We start from the raw sequence: 16,216 nt of genomic DNA, 5'->3' as shown, positions 1-16,216 counted from the left end.
GCTTCTTTCTTTCTTTCCTTTTCTTCTTTTTTTCTTGTTTTCGTTATAAAGTGTCCTGGAAACTATAAGAAAGCAAAGAACATCATGGGAAAGAAAAAATTTGCACTCAAGACTGCAAATCCTTTCATCTACTGATTTCAAAGCATTGTCTCCATCACTAATTACTAGCCCTGCTTAACATGTGGGAATGCTGAGACACCATCAAATTAAGAAGCTTGCCCTAAATCACAAGGCAAGTCAGGGGATGGGCTACAGACTGAACAAAGCTGTCCTGTTTGCCAGCCTTGGGCTCTAAAGTAGGACACATGAGAGTCAATAGAGGCTTCAATTAATGAGGAGAAAAGTTTGGGGAATTCTGATTTTGTAACTTTGAATCATTTCAGTGACAAGAGCATGGACTTTAGTCAACTTGGACTTCAAATCTCAGTTCAGCTCCTTAAGAACTGTGCAACGTCAGACAAATCATAAGTCTTAGTTTCCTTCTCTATAAAGTGGGAGTATTCATTCTTCTACGGATTTAGGAAGAGTTAAACGATGGAACTTTTTGAAACTACCCAGTGCCATGTCGTGCACTTAGCAGGTTCACATAGTTGGAGAAAACTAAGACATGCCACATACACACATAATGACAAACAACTCATTCAGTCAAAGATTTTTCTAAGCCATAATCACAGTTGTGTCTCAGTTTAAAATAATGACTGTGTATTGAACATCTTATAACACAAATAGAGAACGCCTTGTTCAGTCCATCGCTTTTCTTCACTTATTCTGTGCTTTTTTTCCATAAAAAGTCCAAGCTATCAGCAAGTTTGGTTGGCTCAACCTCCAGTATATATCTGAAATTCCATTTCTGTTTTCAAAATATATTCCAGATCTGACCATTTCTCTCTCTTCACTGCCACCATCCCCTGTCTCCTGGGCCACTGCTAAAACTCTTTAACGAAGCTCCCCAATTCCATGTTTGCACGTAGGTCTATTCTCCTTATCATAGGCAGAGTGATCTTTTAAAATAAACAAATAAAAAGATCTTGTCATTTCTCTGTTTAAAACCTTCAGGGACTTCTCAAACTCTAGACCATCACTTACAATGATGGCCAGGTCTTTCCAGGTAAAGTAGAGGTCAGCAAAGCACAGAGGAGCAAGTGTGTTTTGAGCATCCTGAGATGTTTTGTGGAAGGCAACATTGTGGGGATAGAAGAGGGAGAAACTAGCTAAGATAGAGGAGATATTAGGACATACTCAGAAGAAATCGTATCCAGGCCAGAAGACGGTTAGGGGAATGTGTTCCTCTGGAGGTTCAGACAAGCAAAATCATTAGTGCCACAAAAGGGACCATTATTGTTTTGTATTGATAACATTTTCAAATCTAGTCACCTTGATTTTTTAAAAGAACAACCTGTAATCAATTTCACCCTTTCAATAGGAAGTCAGGAACCCTGACATCAGGACAGTCAGGCTGTCCTGACAAATTTGAGATTAGATCAAAACCCTCCACTTATAAGCTATAACACCATGGACAAACTACTTAAAAGTCTTTGAGCCTCAGTTTTATGCAAACTACATCACAGTTATAAAATTAAATGGACAATGCATATAAAGCACATTACCTGGTGTCTGGCACATGGGAATAAGTGCTCAACAAATGGGAAGTATCACATTATGGTTATGACAATGATAATTAAGGATTTGCTTATCTTTATAACTACCCCATGTTATCTAGCTTTACTAATAAGCACTGTCAATATCTCATCCCTAACAGAGATCTGAAGTAAATCTGTCAAATTTTGAAGGTCCAGGGAGACTGTCCTCATTCATAGCAACATTTGGCCCTGAAAGATACAAAAAATAGGTTCCTATTTCACTGGAGGCACTATCCACTCTATCCTACAGTTCAGAAAATCAAAGTATATAAAAAGGAGTAGCAACAGTTTGCATTTAAATGTATGTGAATGTAATTATACGCCTTCAGTGCTCAGTGTTTAAAGAAAGGAGGTTTTGTTGTTACTTTCAATATTATCTCTATATGCAAGCCAAAGATTTCAGCTGATGCTCAACCAAAGAAGCAAGGATTTAAGTCTGAAGAAAATAATTGGCTGTGTTGAGCTTATGCAGACACAATGTGTCTGTATATTATACTGAATAACTTCTAGAATTTTTCAAGGATAATTCTGACAATATACAAGTTTTGCCTTACTAAGTGTCAAGCTTAACCTCAAGTAAGAGACAGCTGTTCTTTTTGCAAAATTATGTAGTATAAGTAGGTAAGATGAAGGAAGTAAATGATTAAGAGCATGGATTTAGTATCGTTAAGACTTGATTTCAAATTCTGGCCCTGCCCCTGGGAACTTGGGCAAGTTACTTAACTACTCTGCCTCTCATGTGTGAAATGGGAATGATAATCCCTACCCCACTACATATTTTGGGTAGTTTTGTTACATCAAAACACAGTGGAGTCTAGAAAATCATCAACTTTGAAGAATTGGAGTGAAGAAAGCCAATTGTTTTTGAAGGGCTATAAATTTGAAATTGTTTGTAAAACAAAGTATCTCTATAATTAAATGTCTATCCAAAGGGCACTGAGAAAAAAAGTTTTTTACTACTTAACAGAGAAGATTCTGGAACTTCAAGGAATCAGTAATTATCTCAAGCCCATCAGGGAACACTGAAAAACATCCTGCAAACTCCTAGTGGGCTCATTTTCAGGCCACTGATTAGAACCACCAAGGACAGATTTATTGAACTATGGAACTTGTAAAGAGCAGATAAATGGGCTTCTATCCATTTATTAATTTATTCAACAAGTTAAGTTTTAAGTATATACTATGCCCCAAGCATTTTGCAAAGCAGCGGAGTTACAAAAGTGAATAAGGCATAGTCTCCAACCTCAAGGACCACATAGTCTAGAAAGGAAGACAGACAAGCAAAATGGCAATTATAAATGCAATGTAATAAAATTATGAGAATAAGATTCCAGTGATGTGGAAACACACTGGAGGAATACAACATCTGTGCTATGGGACAAAGAAGGGGAGTAGAAGTTGTATATAAGCTGAGATCTGGAGAATGGGTAGAGATTACCTTGAAGCAAGGGATGGATGGAGAATGGAGTGCATCAGGCAGAGGGAATAATGTGCACAAAGGCCTAGAAGCAAAAAAGAGCAAGGAACTGGGAAAAATATTGTGATTCAGTTGGCTCAGATTTTCAAGATGCAAAGCTAAGATGAGATGCAAGTAAGTAAATGAGAAGTGAAATCTTTATTCTAAGGGCAATGTGGAGTTGTTGAAAGCTTCCAAGGTTGGGAAATAAAAACCCAAGATTGTGTTTTAGAAAGGTCACTGTCAAGGTGCCTGGGTGGCTCAGTTGGTTAAGCGTCCAACTTTGGCTCAAGTCACGAGTTCATGCCCCACGTTGGGCTCTGTACTGACAGCTCAGAGCCTGGAGCCTGCTTTGGATTCTGTCTCTCTCTCTCTCTCTCTCTCTCTGTCTCCCTGTGCCTCCCCATCTCACACTCTGTCTCTTTCTGTCTCTCAAAAATGAATAAATGTTGGGGCACCTGGGTGGTTCTGTTGGTTAAGCATCCGACTTCGGCTCAGGTCATGATCTCACGGTTCATGGGTTCAAGACCTGCATTGGGCTCTGTGCTGACAGCCATCTCAGAACCCAGAGCTTGTTTCAGATTCTGTATCTCCCTCTCTCTCTGACCCTCCCCTGCTCACACTGTGTGTGTGTGTGTCTCTCTCTCAGAAATTTAAAAAAAATGAATAAACGCTAAAAAATATATTTTAAAAAAAGAAAGAAAGGTCACTCCCTTCAACATTGTACTGGAGGTTCTAGCCAAGGCAATTATGCAAAAAAAAAAAAAAAAAGTAAAGTCATCCAAATTGGAAAGATGTAAACTACCTTTATTCACAAATGAGATGATCTTGTGTGTATGGAAAATCCTAAAGGAACAACAACAAAAATTATTAGAATAAACAAGCTCAGCAAGAAGCAAGATTGCAAGATTCAAGATCAATGACAGTTGTATTTCTATATACTAGCAATGATTAATAAGAAAATGAAATTAAGATGATAATTTTGTTACCAATAGCACCAACAAGAAAAAGTACCTGAGAATAAATTTAAAAGGAGACATTTAAGACTTGTAACTGATAACTTTAAAACATCACTGAAAAAAAAATTTAAAAGACCTAATAAATGGAAAGACTTTACATGTTCATGGATTAGAAAACTCAAGTTTTCTAAGATTCAAGTTGAGATGGCAGTACTCCCCAAATTTATCTACAGATTCAGTGTAATGTCTATTAGAATCTCAACTAACTTCTTTGTAGAAATTCACAAGATGATTCTAAAATTCATTTGGGGGACGCCTGGGTGGCTCAGTCGGTTGAGCGTCCGACTTCAGCTCAGGTCACAATCTCATGGTTCATGGGTTCGAGCCCCACGTCAGGCTCTGTGCTGACAACTAGCTCAGAGCCTGGAGCCTGTTTCAGATTCTATATCTCCCTCGCTCTCTGACCCTCCCCTGCTCATGCTCTCTATCGCTCTCTCTCTCTCTCTCTCTCTAAAAAATAAATAAAAACATTTTTTTTTTAATTGGGTAGGGGTTCCTAGGTGGTTCAGTCAGTTAGGCATTCTACTCTTGGTTTTGGCTCTAGTCATAATCTCACAGCTGAGAGTATAGCCTGCTTGGAATTCTCTCTCTCTCTCTCTCTCCCTTCCCTCAAAATAAATAAACATTAAAAATTTTTTAAATTTTAATTTTTTTATAGATTTATTTTTGAGAGGGAGTGAGACAGAGTATAAGCAGAGAAGGGGCAGAGAGAGAGGGAGACACAGAATCTGAAACAGTCTCCAGGCCCTGAGCTATCAGTACAGGCCTGATGTAGGGCTCAAACTCATGAACCGTGAGATCATGACCTAAGCAGAAGTTGGATGCTTAACCAACTGAGCCCCCCAGGTCCCCAACATTTTTTTTAAATGGATAAATTATTTGAATAGCTATTTCTCCAAAGGATAAATACATGTGGCCAAAAAGTGCACAAAATATGCTCAACAGCTCACATCATTAATTGTTAGGGAAATGCTAATCAAAACCACAGTGAAATAGAACTTCACACCTCCTAAAATGGTTGTAATTTTTAAATGGACAATAACAACTGCATATCTACATGCAAAAGAATGTTGTTGAGATTGTTATAATAATCCAGTATTGGGGCGCCTGGGTGGCTCAGTAGGTTAAGAGTTCAACTCTCCACTTCAGCTCAGGTCATAATCTCACAAACTGTGAGACTGAGCCCCTCATCTGCACTGTTAGCACAGAGCCTGCTTGGGATTCTCTTTCACTGCCCCTCCCTTACTCATGTTCACTCTCTCTCAAAATAAATAAATAATTTTTAATAATCCAGTATTGGCAAGGATGTGGAGAAATTACACTCTTATTACATTGCTGGTGGAAATGTAAAATGAGACAGCCACTCTGGAAAACAATTTGACAGTTCCTCAAAGAGTTAAACATAGAATTATCATATGCCCTAACAATTTTACTCTTCAGTATATAGCCAAAAGAATTAAAAACATATGTCTTCATAAAAATATTCACATGAATATTCATAATAACATTATTTATAATAACCAAAAAAAGGTATAAAAAACCAAATGTCCATCACTGATGAATAAATACACATGGTATATCTACACAATGGAGTACTATTCAGCAATAAAAAGGAATGAAGTATTGATAATTCTACAACATTGATGAACCTTAAGAACATTACACCACGCGAAAGAAGCCAGACATAAAAGACTTTTGTGCCCCACATTGTATGATTCCATTTATATGACATGTCCCAAATAGGCAAATCCATGGGGACAGAAAGTAGATTAACATTGTCAGAAGCTGAGAGAAAGGTGAATGAGGTGTGACTGCTAATTGTATGGGGTTTCTTTTTGGATTAATGAAAATGATCTGCAATTAGATAATGATGATGGCTGTGCAACTCTGTGAATATTCTAAAAAACTACTTAATTGTGCATTTAAAACAAACAAAAAAAAAGATGTCACTCTGGCTCTGTGTAAAGGATGAAGCAGTGGGGTCAAGGATGCTTTAAAGAGATATAGATAAGAGTTGTTGGGACCACAACTATAGCAGAGGCAGTGGTCTGATTATAGGTTTGATTATAGAGATACAAAGAATACAGAATACCATAGTGGTTAAAGTTGTGGGTCTTAAAGAAAAACACATCCTGATTCCAACTATAGCTCTGCTACTTACTAGTTGTATGATTTGAGTTAAGTTCCTTAGCCTTCCTGAGCTTCAGTTCCCTGAAGCTCTATCTATAAAATAGAGATGATAAAAAATAGGATCTTACCTCATATGGCTATCATGAGGATTTGTTCATTAATTCAAAAACTAGTTATTCAGTACTTACTATGTGCTAAGCTCTGTTCTAGGTACTGAAGATATGGCAGTAAACAAAACAGACAAATCTCTTCCTTTGTGTAGCTTATATAAATTATTTATAAAAGTATAAATACATATATATAATATATAATCATAAGTTGATAAGGAGAAAAATATATCAGAGAAGAAAGAAAGATGGATGGGAAAGTATATGAGAAGGAGGAAGGGTTGGGATTTTAAATGTGGTCAGAAAAGTCCCATGGATAAGGAAACATTAGAGAAAAGACTTTGAGTAAGAGAGTGACAAAGAGTATATCTAGGATGGGGAGAAATCAAGGCAAAAGGAGCAACAGTGCAAGGCAGATGTGTGCCTAGTGGATTTGAGAAATATGAAGGACACCAATATGACTGCGGTAGAATGAGGGAAAGGGTGAATAATTAAGAAAGAAAGTCAGAGAGGTTATAGTATCCTACATCAAGTGAGGTCTTATGGGTCATTTTAAAGACTTCGCCTTTAACACTGAATGAGATGGAAAGTTACAGGAGTTTTGAACAGAGAAAGACCATAGTATAGCCTAAGTTTAAAAAAGATTATTTGGATTACTGTGGGAAAAATAGAGTGTAGATAACAAAAGCAGAAAGCAGTAAAATAAATATGATATTGTTGCAACAATCCAGATATGATGATGGCTTGTGTCAGAAAGTTAGCAGTTGGAGGTGGGGGAAAATGGAGGTTGGAGGAAGAAATGGTAGGAAGTGGTGAGATCTGTATATATTTTGAAGGCAGGGCTTACTTGATTTGCTAAAGGACTAACTGAGGTATGGAGAGAAGAAAAGAGTCAAGGATGATGCATGGATTTTGCCTAATGGAGTGAGATGGAGGAAGACTGGAAGAAACCAGTTTGGGGAGAACATCAGGAATTTTGTCTTGCACTAAGTTTGAGGTGCTTTTTGATTTTTTTTTTTTTAATTTTAGAAAGAGGGAGAGAGCAAGGGAAGGGAAGAAGGAGAGAGAATGTTCAACACAGAGCCTGATGCAGGGCTTGATCCCAGAACCCTGAGATCATGACCCGAGCCAAAATCAAGAGTTGGACACTCAACTGAGCCACCCAGGTGCCCAATAAGTTCGAGATAATTTTTAAACATCTAAGTTGAAATGTCAAGAATGCAATTGAAATAAAAGTGTGGAGTTCAGGGGGGCAGAAAGCATAAGGCCATGAGACTGGGTAAGACTATCTATACAAAGAGTGTCTGTAGATCCAAGAAGTCCAGCTGCAGCCACTCCAATGTTAGAAATCAAGGAAATGAAATGGAACTAGCAAAAGAGAGGGAACTGAGAAGGAGAAATCAACAGTGAGTTTAGAGCAAAACCAGGAGAGCATGGTGTCCGTCCTGGAGCCAAATAAAGACAAATTGTTTCAGGAAGAAATGAGGAAGGAAGGAGGGAGTTAGCAAATGTGCCTGATCTGATTATAGAGCTACTTAGATAAGAAGTGAGAATTGACCTCTAGATTTATCAACATGGAGTTCTTTGGTGACCTTGGTAAAAACAGCTTCAGTTAAGGGAGGGAATAAAACCTGATTAAAGCGGCCTCCAGAAAGATTGAAAAGGTAGGACTTCAAATCAAGGAATGTAGATAATTCTTTAGAGTTTAGAATGTAGATAATATTTGAGTGAAATGAAGAGCAGAGAAATAATGTGTTACCTAGAAGGGAATATGGAGTCAAGAGAGGTTTCTTTTTTTAATATTAGAGATACTATTGTGCTTCTTTAAGCTGATGGGATGATCCTTTGAAAAGTGAAATACTAATGAGATAGACAAGAGAGAATTGCTGGAGCATAAGGGAAAGGATTTGCTTTCAGAGTACCATTGAGAGGACAGGAGTATACAGGCATGGATGAAGGTGGGCGGGTTATCTGCTAAGAGGGAACAGAAAGAAGAAGGTACTGGAAGTTTGAAGGGAAAAAAGGGCGAAATAGTCATTTAGGGAAAGTAGATAAACATTTAAAATAAAATGATTACCAGATATCAGTAAAGGATCACTTGAGGTTAGTGGTAATGAATTTGTAGAGTCCAATTGACATCATTGTGGGGTTTTCTTCAACAACTTTCCAAAAGGTAGAGTTAGATTGTCCAGGGTAGGGGTTTTTTGAGGCAGAATAACAAAGCAAGAAGAGGAAAAGAGAAGACGACATATCAAAGAAATAATTATAACATTGGACACGGGAATTTAAGCGGGTAAGAAAAGAACTGAGGACATAAGATGGGTAAGGAATGGTCAAAAGATGTTAGGATGACTGGCCTGGGGACTATCAGAGAACTATTAGAGCTGGGATGTTGGAAGGAATGAGCTAGAAATGCAGGAGTGGTAGAAGGATAAGAAAGAATATTAATAGGGGCCTCTGGGTAGCCCAGTGGGTTAAGCATCAGACTCTTGATTTTAGCTCAGGTCATGATCTCACAGTTGTGAGATCGAGCCCTGTGTGGGGCTCTGCTCTGAGAGCAGAGCCTGCTTAGGATTTTTTCCCACCCTCCCGCTCTGCCCCTCCCCAACTTGCATGCTCGCTCTCTCTTCCTCTCACTCTCTCAAAAAAAAATGTTTAAAAAGAAAAATTAATAGTAGATCACTAATCCCTAAGAAATATTATTAGTATTAAGACCCAGTCTATGTCTTCAAAGTGCTCATTATGTAGTACAGAAGACAAGGCAGAAATAAATGCTCAAGATAAGTACATGCAATGCCTATAGGGGCCAAAAGGAACCTTCAGGTAAATTTGAGGGTCAGATCAAGGAAAGCATCCAAAGAAGGAGGCATTTGAGGTGAACCTCAAAATGGAGCAAGTGCAGAGCATAGCCTGATAGATCGCAGCATTTAAATCATTGCAGTGAGTATTCAGAAAGCAGTGGTAGGAGCATGGGATGGGAACTATGGCAGAACACGAGACTAAAGAATGGACTGGGGCCAGGTTAGGAGATCTTTGAAACATCAGGCTAATGTGCAAGCATTTTTCTGTATGTAGTAGTGAGGTTAGGAGTCCTTCTGCATAAGTGAGCCCACTTCTTAGCATGATAAGAAGTCATATTGGCGGCACCTGGGTGGCTCAGTCGGTTGAGCGTCCAACTTCGGCTCAGGTCATGATCTCACGGTTTGTGGGTTCGAGCCCCGCGTCGGGCTCTGTGCTGACAGCCAGCTCAGAGCCTGGAGTCTGCTTCACGTTCTGTGTCCCCCTCTCTCTCTGACCCTCCTCTGCTCATGCTTCCTCTCTCTCTGTCAGAAATAAATAAAAACATTTTTAAAAAAGTCATATTGGTTTCTGTATTTTAATCAGTCTAAAGGTGCTTCTTCTCCATTACGTACTTATATATATATCATATTTAGAGTTTTGTATTTCACTAGGATTTTCTGATTGTCCTTGTGAGATCATCTCCAGTCTACTGCATTGATACTGTTATTTTTCTGCAAACAATGTACTGCCATACGCCCATTCCCTTTTTTTCCAACTTCATCTTCCAACTTCCATCTTTACCCCCCAGTGTTGGTAGGAAAGTCTAATATGTGACCCCTTTGGGCCCTGCCAGAAAGGGGTAGAAATAGGTTGGTTGGGATCAGAACTATGCTGTCCAGAGCATTAGGACTAGTCAAAGTGGACAGGAGTTGAAGGTGAAGAGTCAAATCCTCCCAGGGTAGAGGAAGACACAAGGGGCACAGTCTCACGACAGAGGTCACAATTTTTTCAGGAACTCAGTATCAGTACCAACGATGGGGTCAGTCCCTTTGCAAGCCATATTTATAATGTCATTTGAAAGTATCAGAACCTCTGTCTTTACAGACTAACCAGGTAAGTGTTGAAACCATTACCTTTTCTACCACATTATTGTGGTTTGGTCAAGTCCCTTCTTTCCTCTGAACCCAAGGCCCTGTCTATAAAATGAGGGATCTGGATTCATCCTTTTCTAGGGTTGCTTCCAACTAACATGTTCTATTTTTTCTGTTACCTTCTACTCTGTATTAAATTCATAACATGTGCCAGGCATTTTTCTAAGCATGAGACCCTTGTTCTCACCCCCTTTTCTCTTCACCCTTGTTATGAATTCTGTTGGGATTTTCTTGTTTAAAACGTTTGGAAAAAGTGATATGTTAGGAGGTTTATTTCACACAGCATATTTGAGAGAAAATCACATAAAGGGCTTTGTTTTTGTTCCAGCAGCTGAAACAGTAAAACCACCACTTGTACTGCCCTCAAGTGGTGACCCAAATATCTTCCTGGTTGTAGTTTAAGGAATGAAATGTTTTCAGAGGAGCCTAAGGCGGGTGGCTTTGATCGAATCTCTTTTAAAGGATGGGCTGAAGCTCATCATTGTTTTCATCAGCACACAAATCTGTTCTAGTTTCTCCTATCTTTAAAGAGCTATTTTATAACCCTGACTCCCTCTCCAGTCCTATTTCTCTGCTTCCCTTCACAGCCAAATTTCTCAAAAGAGTTATCAGTATACTCTTTCTAGTTCCTCATCTCCAATTTATTTTTAAGCTTTTTACTTCAGAATAATTGCAAACTTTCAGAAGAGGTGCACGAATATTACAAAGAATTCCTATACACTCTTCACCCCAATGCACCAGAACTTAATATTTTGCCACAATCTCTTTATCTGTGTGTATGCATATGTGTATGAATGCATGCATATATACAAATGTTTCCTGAACCATTTGAATTGTAGTATTTACCCCTAATATCCTAAATATTTGAGTGTATATTTGCTAAGAACAAGGACATTCTCTCTTTTTTAATTTTTTAAAGTTTTATTTAAATTTTTTTTGTTTTTGTTATTTATTTTTGATATAAAGAAAGATAGAGTATGAGCAGAAGAGAGGCAGAGAGAGAGGGAGACACAGAATTGAAGCAGGCTACAGGCTCTGAGCTGTCAGCACAGAGCCCTATGCGGGGCTCAAACCCTCAAACCATGAGATCATGACCTGAGCCGAAGTTGGATGCTTAACTGACTAGCCACCAAAGTGCCCCAGGACATTCTCTTATATACCTGCATCCTCCTACCCCGCCCTCTCCCATGTGTGATGATCAAATTCGGGAAATTTAACATTGATAGAAATCCTTATATTTAGTACATATTCAAAGTTCACTTAATGTCCTGATACTGTCCTGTCTAGCAGCTTTCCCTCTGATGCAGTGCCTGATCCCTAATCATACATTATATTTAACTTTCATGACTCTTTAGTCTCCTCTAATCTAGAACAGTTCCCCAGCCTTTGATTGTTATTCATGATATTGACATTTTTGGAAAGTACAGACCAATGTTTTGTAGAATTTCCTCCTATTTGGTTTTGTTTCATGTTTCCCTATAATTCTATTTCTTTTTCTCCTTTTTTTTTGGAGGGAGCAGGAATACTACCCATGGGATGTTATGTCCTCAATGCATAAAGTGAGGAAAAACATTGTGTCACCTGGTCCCATTGTTGTTCACTTTAACCATTTGGTTAAGATGGCATCTGTGAGGTTTTTTCACTATAAAGTTAGCATTTTTTCCCATATAAATAATGAGTAATCTTTGGAAAGGTACTTTGAAACTATATCAAGATCTTGTTCCTCTTCAAACTTATGCTCAAAGTTTCCAACATTCATTGCCAATTGATAGTCTCTACTACTTCTATGTTTTTGAACGCTGGTTATGCTAATGACTTCTAAATTCATATCTTCATCCCAGAACTCCCTTCTGAACTCCAAACTTACAACCAACTGCCTAATTGATATCTACTTGGATATTTCACTGACATCTTAAGTTTAACATGTGTAAAGTAAAACTCCTAAGCAATGTCTGAATTAATAATTCTAAAGGTGGCCAAGTGGTGATTTTATAATTCCATTATTCCACCTACATTTTTAGTTGACATTATACTGTAAGCAAGATCTTTCCCTTTTCTCTTACTTATTTATATATTTATTATCATTAGTATAGATTTATAGATTCTTACTGTATTTAATAGGTTATAATCTGTCACTGCCATTATTCATTTTAACGTTCAACTTGTCCCAGATTTGGCCAGTGAGAGCCCCTTCACACTGGCTCCTGTATCCTTTTGACAGATGCCCAACTTTTTTTTTTTTTTAAGCAATTTCTTGCTTTCTGGTATAATACAGCATCCCAAGTTCATCTTTTACTTTTCCTGTGTAGTCTTGGAAATCATCCATCTCTCCAAGAGCTACCCTTTTAGTAAGCAATGGTATTTAGAAACCAAGATCTGGGCACCAGATATGCTCATTGTTACTGGGGTGTAATTGCATTTAGGCCCGTTAGGTAAACAGAGCGATGAAGGAAAAATGGCAGCTTAATATAATTTAATTATTTTTAATCATGAATTCTTTACTAGTACACTTAATTCCAATTCAGCACCACAAGGTTCTTTCTCCTTTTCCTTATTTGCATCTCCCTTTTCCCACAGTGGGAACTCTGACTCCCAATGGCATCATTGTCTTTTTTCATTTGCTCAGTGTTTTGATATACATAAAATAGTTTCAGAATGGCTACATCCATGTCACTTAAAAAAAATCTATTAAATTGGATTCAAAATTTGTTTGTGTTTTGTTTTGTTTTTAGACTAAAGGTATATATTCAAAGTGCTGTGTTCAAAAGTTATTTGGATTAAGTTTTATTTTGCTTCAGAATGTTTATATTACTTATTTATATATAGTTAGGCTTATTTGTTTTCTATTTATATTCAGTTTTAGAATCCCTTTCATTCTTGTGGATTCAAATTTCTGTTTGAATATGTAAAAGTTAACATTGTCAAATCCATCTGAAAACATATGAAATGCTTCACAATTTGTGTGTCATCTAATATGGAGGAGTCATGCCAATTTTGTCTGTATAGTTTTAGTTTTAGCAAATGTGCTGTCAAAGTAAGAACCCCTTCAATTCATTTTTAGCCTGTTTGATGTTTACTTAGCACCTCCACACACACCTCCACACACACACACACACACACACACACACAAACACACACACATACATACTTCACTATTTTTTTTAATCATTATATTATTTGACCTTTCCACACTCAACTGACCGCTCTCATTTTCTTGACACACTCTGTTCTCTTGATATTTGATTCCGCCTTCTTCTGGTTCTACTTTCTCTTCACAGGCCTCTCCTCATTCTCCTTGTTTGTTCAACCACTCTAAAATGTGTGGCTCCTCAGCACTCTTCTTGGCTCTGTTCACTTCTCTCTGTATCCTCTCCTCCTAGATAATCTCAACTACTTCTATATCTTTGGATGATGATACCAGGAAAAGAATCTTTGAATGCTGATTATGTTAATGGCTTCTAAATTCATATCTTCATCCCATACCTCTCTTTTGGGCTCCAAACTTACAAACAGCTACCTAACTGACATCTTCTTGGATCTCACTGACATCTGAAGTTTAACATGTCTAAAATAGAACTCCTAATTTCTCTGCCAAATCTGCTTCCTCCAAGCTCCTCTCTCTCAGTAAATGTCACCTCCCTCCACCTAGTTGCTCTAGCTAGAAACCACTACTACCACTTCACTCATCATCTCTTACTTAGGTGACTCATCAGCCTCATAACTGGCTTCCGTTTATTATTATTATTGTTGTTGTTATTATTTTGAGAGACAGAGAGAGACAGCGCAAGCAGGGGAGGGTCAGAGAGACAGGGAGACACAGAATCTGAAGATAGGCTCCAGGCTCTGAGCTAGCTGTCAGCACAGGGTCCAACGTGGGGCTCAAACCCATGAACCACAGATCATGACCTGAGCCAAAGTCAGATGCTTAACCAACTGAGCCACCCAGGTGCCCCAATTGGTTTCCGTTTTATCCTTCACACATTCATTCTCTATACAGTAACTACCATGATATCTTGGAAAACAAAATAATAATACAAGCTTACATTTATTGGATGTTTATCATGTGCCAGGAGCTGCTGTAAGCACTTTATATATATGTAATCTTCACAATGAATCTATGAGATGAAACATACCTCAGTTTTATAGAAAGGGAAATTGGGGCACAAAGAGATTAAATAATTTGTGCAAGGTCACACAGCTGGTAAGTGGTAGAGCTTAGGTTTGAACCTGTAGTGACTCTTTAGCCTTCAAGTTTATCTATACATGCTACTGGATAATATTACCCAAACTCAAATACTTTCATTGCTTCTCACTGGGGCTCACTGGAACTAAATTCCAAACTCCATACTTAGGCCTGCTGGGTCCTGTGACATGCCTCCTGCTTGTTCCTTCAAATGTTTTTTTAATGTTTTATTTATTTTTGAGAGAGAGAGAGAGACAGCATGAGCAGGGGAGGGTCAGAGAGAGAGGGAGACACAGAATCCAAAGACAGGCTCCAGGTTCTGAGCTAGCTGTCAGCACAGAGCCCAATGCGGAGCTCGAACCCACTAACCATGAGATCATGACCTGAGCTGAAGGCGGAAGCTTAACCAACTGAGCCACCCAGGTGCCCCTTACCTCTCCAAATTTATCTCATGCTGTTCCCTTTCCTTCACTTCCCTTCAGCCGCATGGCTTGTTTTGTTTTCTGTTTGTCAGCTTCCTTAAACATGACAAGCCATTTCCTGCCAGTTGGCATTATTTATCCTCCACCTCAAATACTCTTCTCCTTGGCTCCTTCTCATTCTTCAGGTCTCACTTTAATGATCTGTTCTGAACTTCCCTTACCATGCTGTTTCTTAAGTGGCTCCCTTCCTGGTATGTTCTAACTCAGCTCCATATTTGTTTTCTTTTTAGCTTTGAATCAATCTGTAATTATTTGTTTACTTGTTTTGTCTCTCTTCCCCACTAAGTGCTATAAAGACAGAAGCTGTGTCTTAGTCACTTTTGTGTATTCAGAGCCTAACACAGTGACTTGTTCATAGAAGGAATCCTAAAAACATTTGTTGAATAAACATATATTATCATTTTCTACTTTATAGCTTCCATTTACTCATAATTTCTGCCTCCTCATCACGTTGGTTTGTCACACCTAGACTCCATCTCCTCTCACATGTACCCCTACTCAACCTCATGGCCTCTCTCTTTGCAACCTTTTAGTCATTGTTTTTATTGCTACTAATTGCCTCAATCACCTCATGTTTCCCAATTCAAATTCCTGAAAGAGAAATATTTATTTGTACAACTCATTTTTTAGGAGACAGACCACATTTGTAGGTCATTGGCAAGCTCATGAGTTGCTTGCCTTTGGGTCAGATTCCCAGTCCTGGTCCCAACAGTTGTGTGGAGCAGGGTGTATATGGGGAGAGGGGGATATTCTGCACAGTGCTGCCTCTCCGAGCAGGCACAATGATTGATATTTGAGCATAAGCAGCAGCCACAGCAACAGCAGTGGCAAATAGTTAATCAGGCCTCACTTAAGGGTCGGGTTCTCCAACAGTTGCTCTCTAGGAGGCAGGTCTCAGGTTATCTTGAGTCCTGTTTACGCTCCCTCTGAAAATAGTAAACACAAATTGAAAGCCCTCACATTTACACAGCATTTCTAAAACTGAAAGAGTGTTCGCATCCATCTGTATTTGTTAGCCCAGCAACCTTGTGAGGACAAGAATATTGTCTCCATTTTATAAATAAGGAAACTGAGACTCCATTTCCTTGCACAATGTCAGACACACACTAAATAAGAGCCAGCATCAAATCCCAGATCTCTAGACTCCCATGCCTGGGATCCTTTCACTGTATCTTACTGCCTCATTTGAACATCCCATCAAATGTTCTAAAGAAACTTGATGATGATTGAAGTTACCTCTAAAATAGCACTAATATGGCCAAAATGA

The 16,216-nt window shown here is 38.5% G+C and overlaps 1 non-coding gene across 1 annotated transcript; it reads right to left on the bottom strand.

The window, feature by feature from the left end:
• Positions 1 to 13,219: 13,219 nt before the first annotated feature.
• LOC120236472 lies at positions 13,220 to 13,326 on the bottom strand. The gene has a single exon (XR_005529681.1). It is a non-coding gene; the product is annotated as a U6 spliceosomal RNA (small nuclear RNA).
• Between the last annotated feature and the right edge of the window lie 2,890 nt (positions 13,327 to 16,216).

Source organism: Hyaena hyaena, unplaced genomic scaffold, assembly GCF_003009895.1.
Source record: "Hyaena hyaena isolate Hyena2069 unplaced genomic scaffold, ASM300989v1 scaffold_5, whole genome shotgun sequence".
NCBI classification, from domain to species: domain Eukaryota; kingdom Metazoa; phylum Chordata; class Mammalia; order Carnivora; family Hyaenidae; genus Hyaena; species Hyaena hyaena.
The sequence above is the reverse complement of the archived record's forward strand: the minus strand, read 5'-3'. Positions and strand labels throughout refer to the sequence as shown.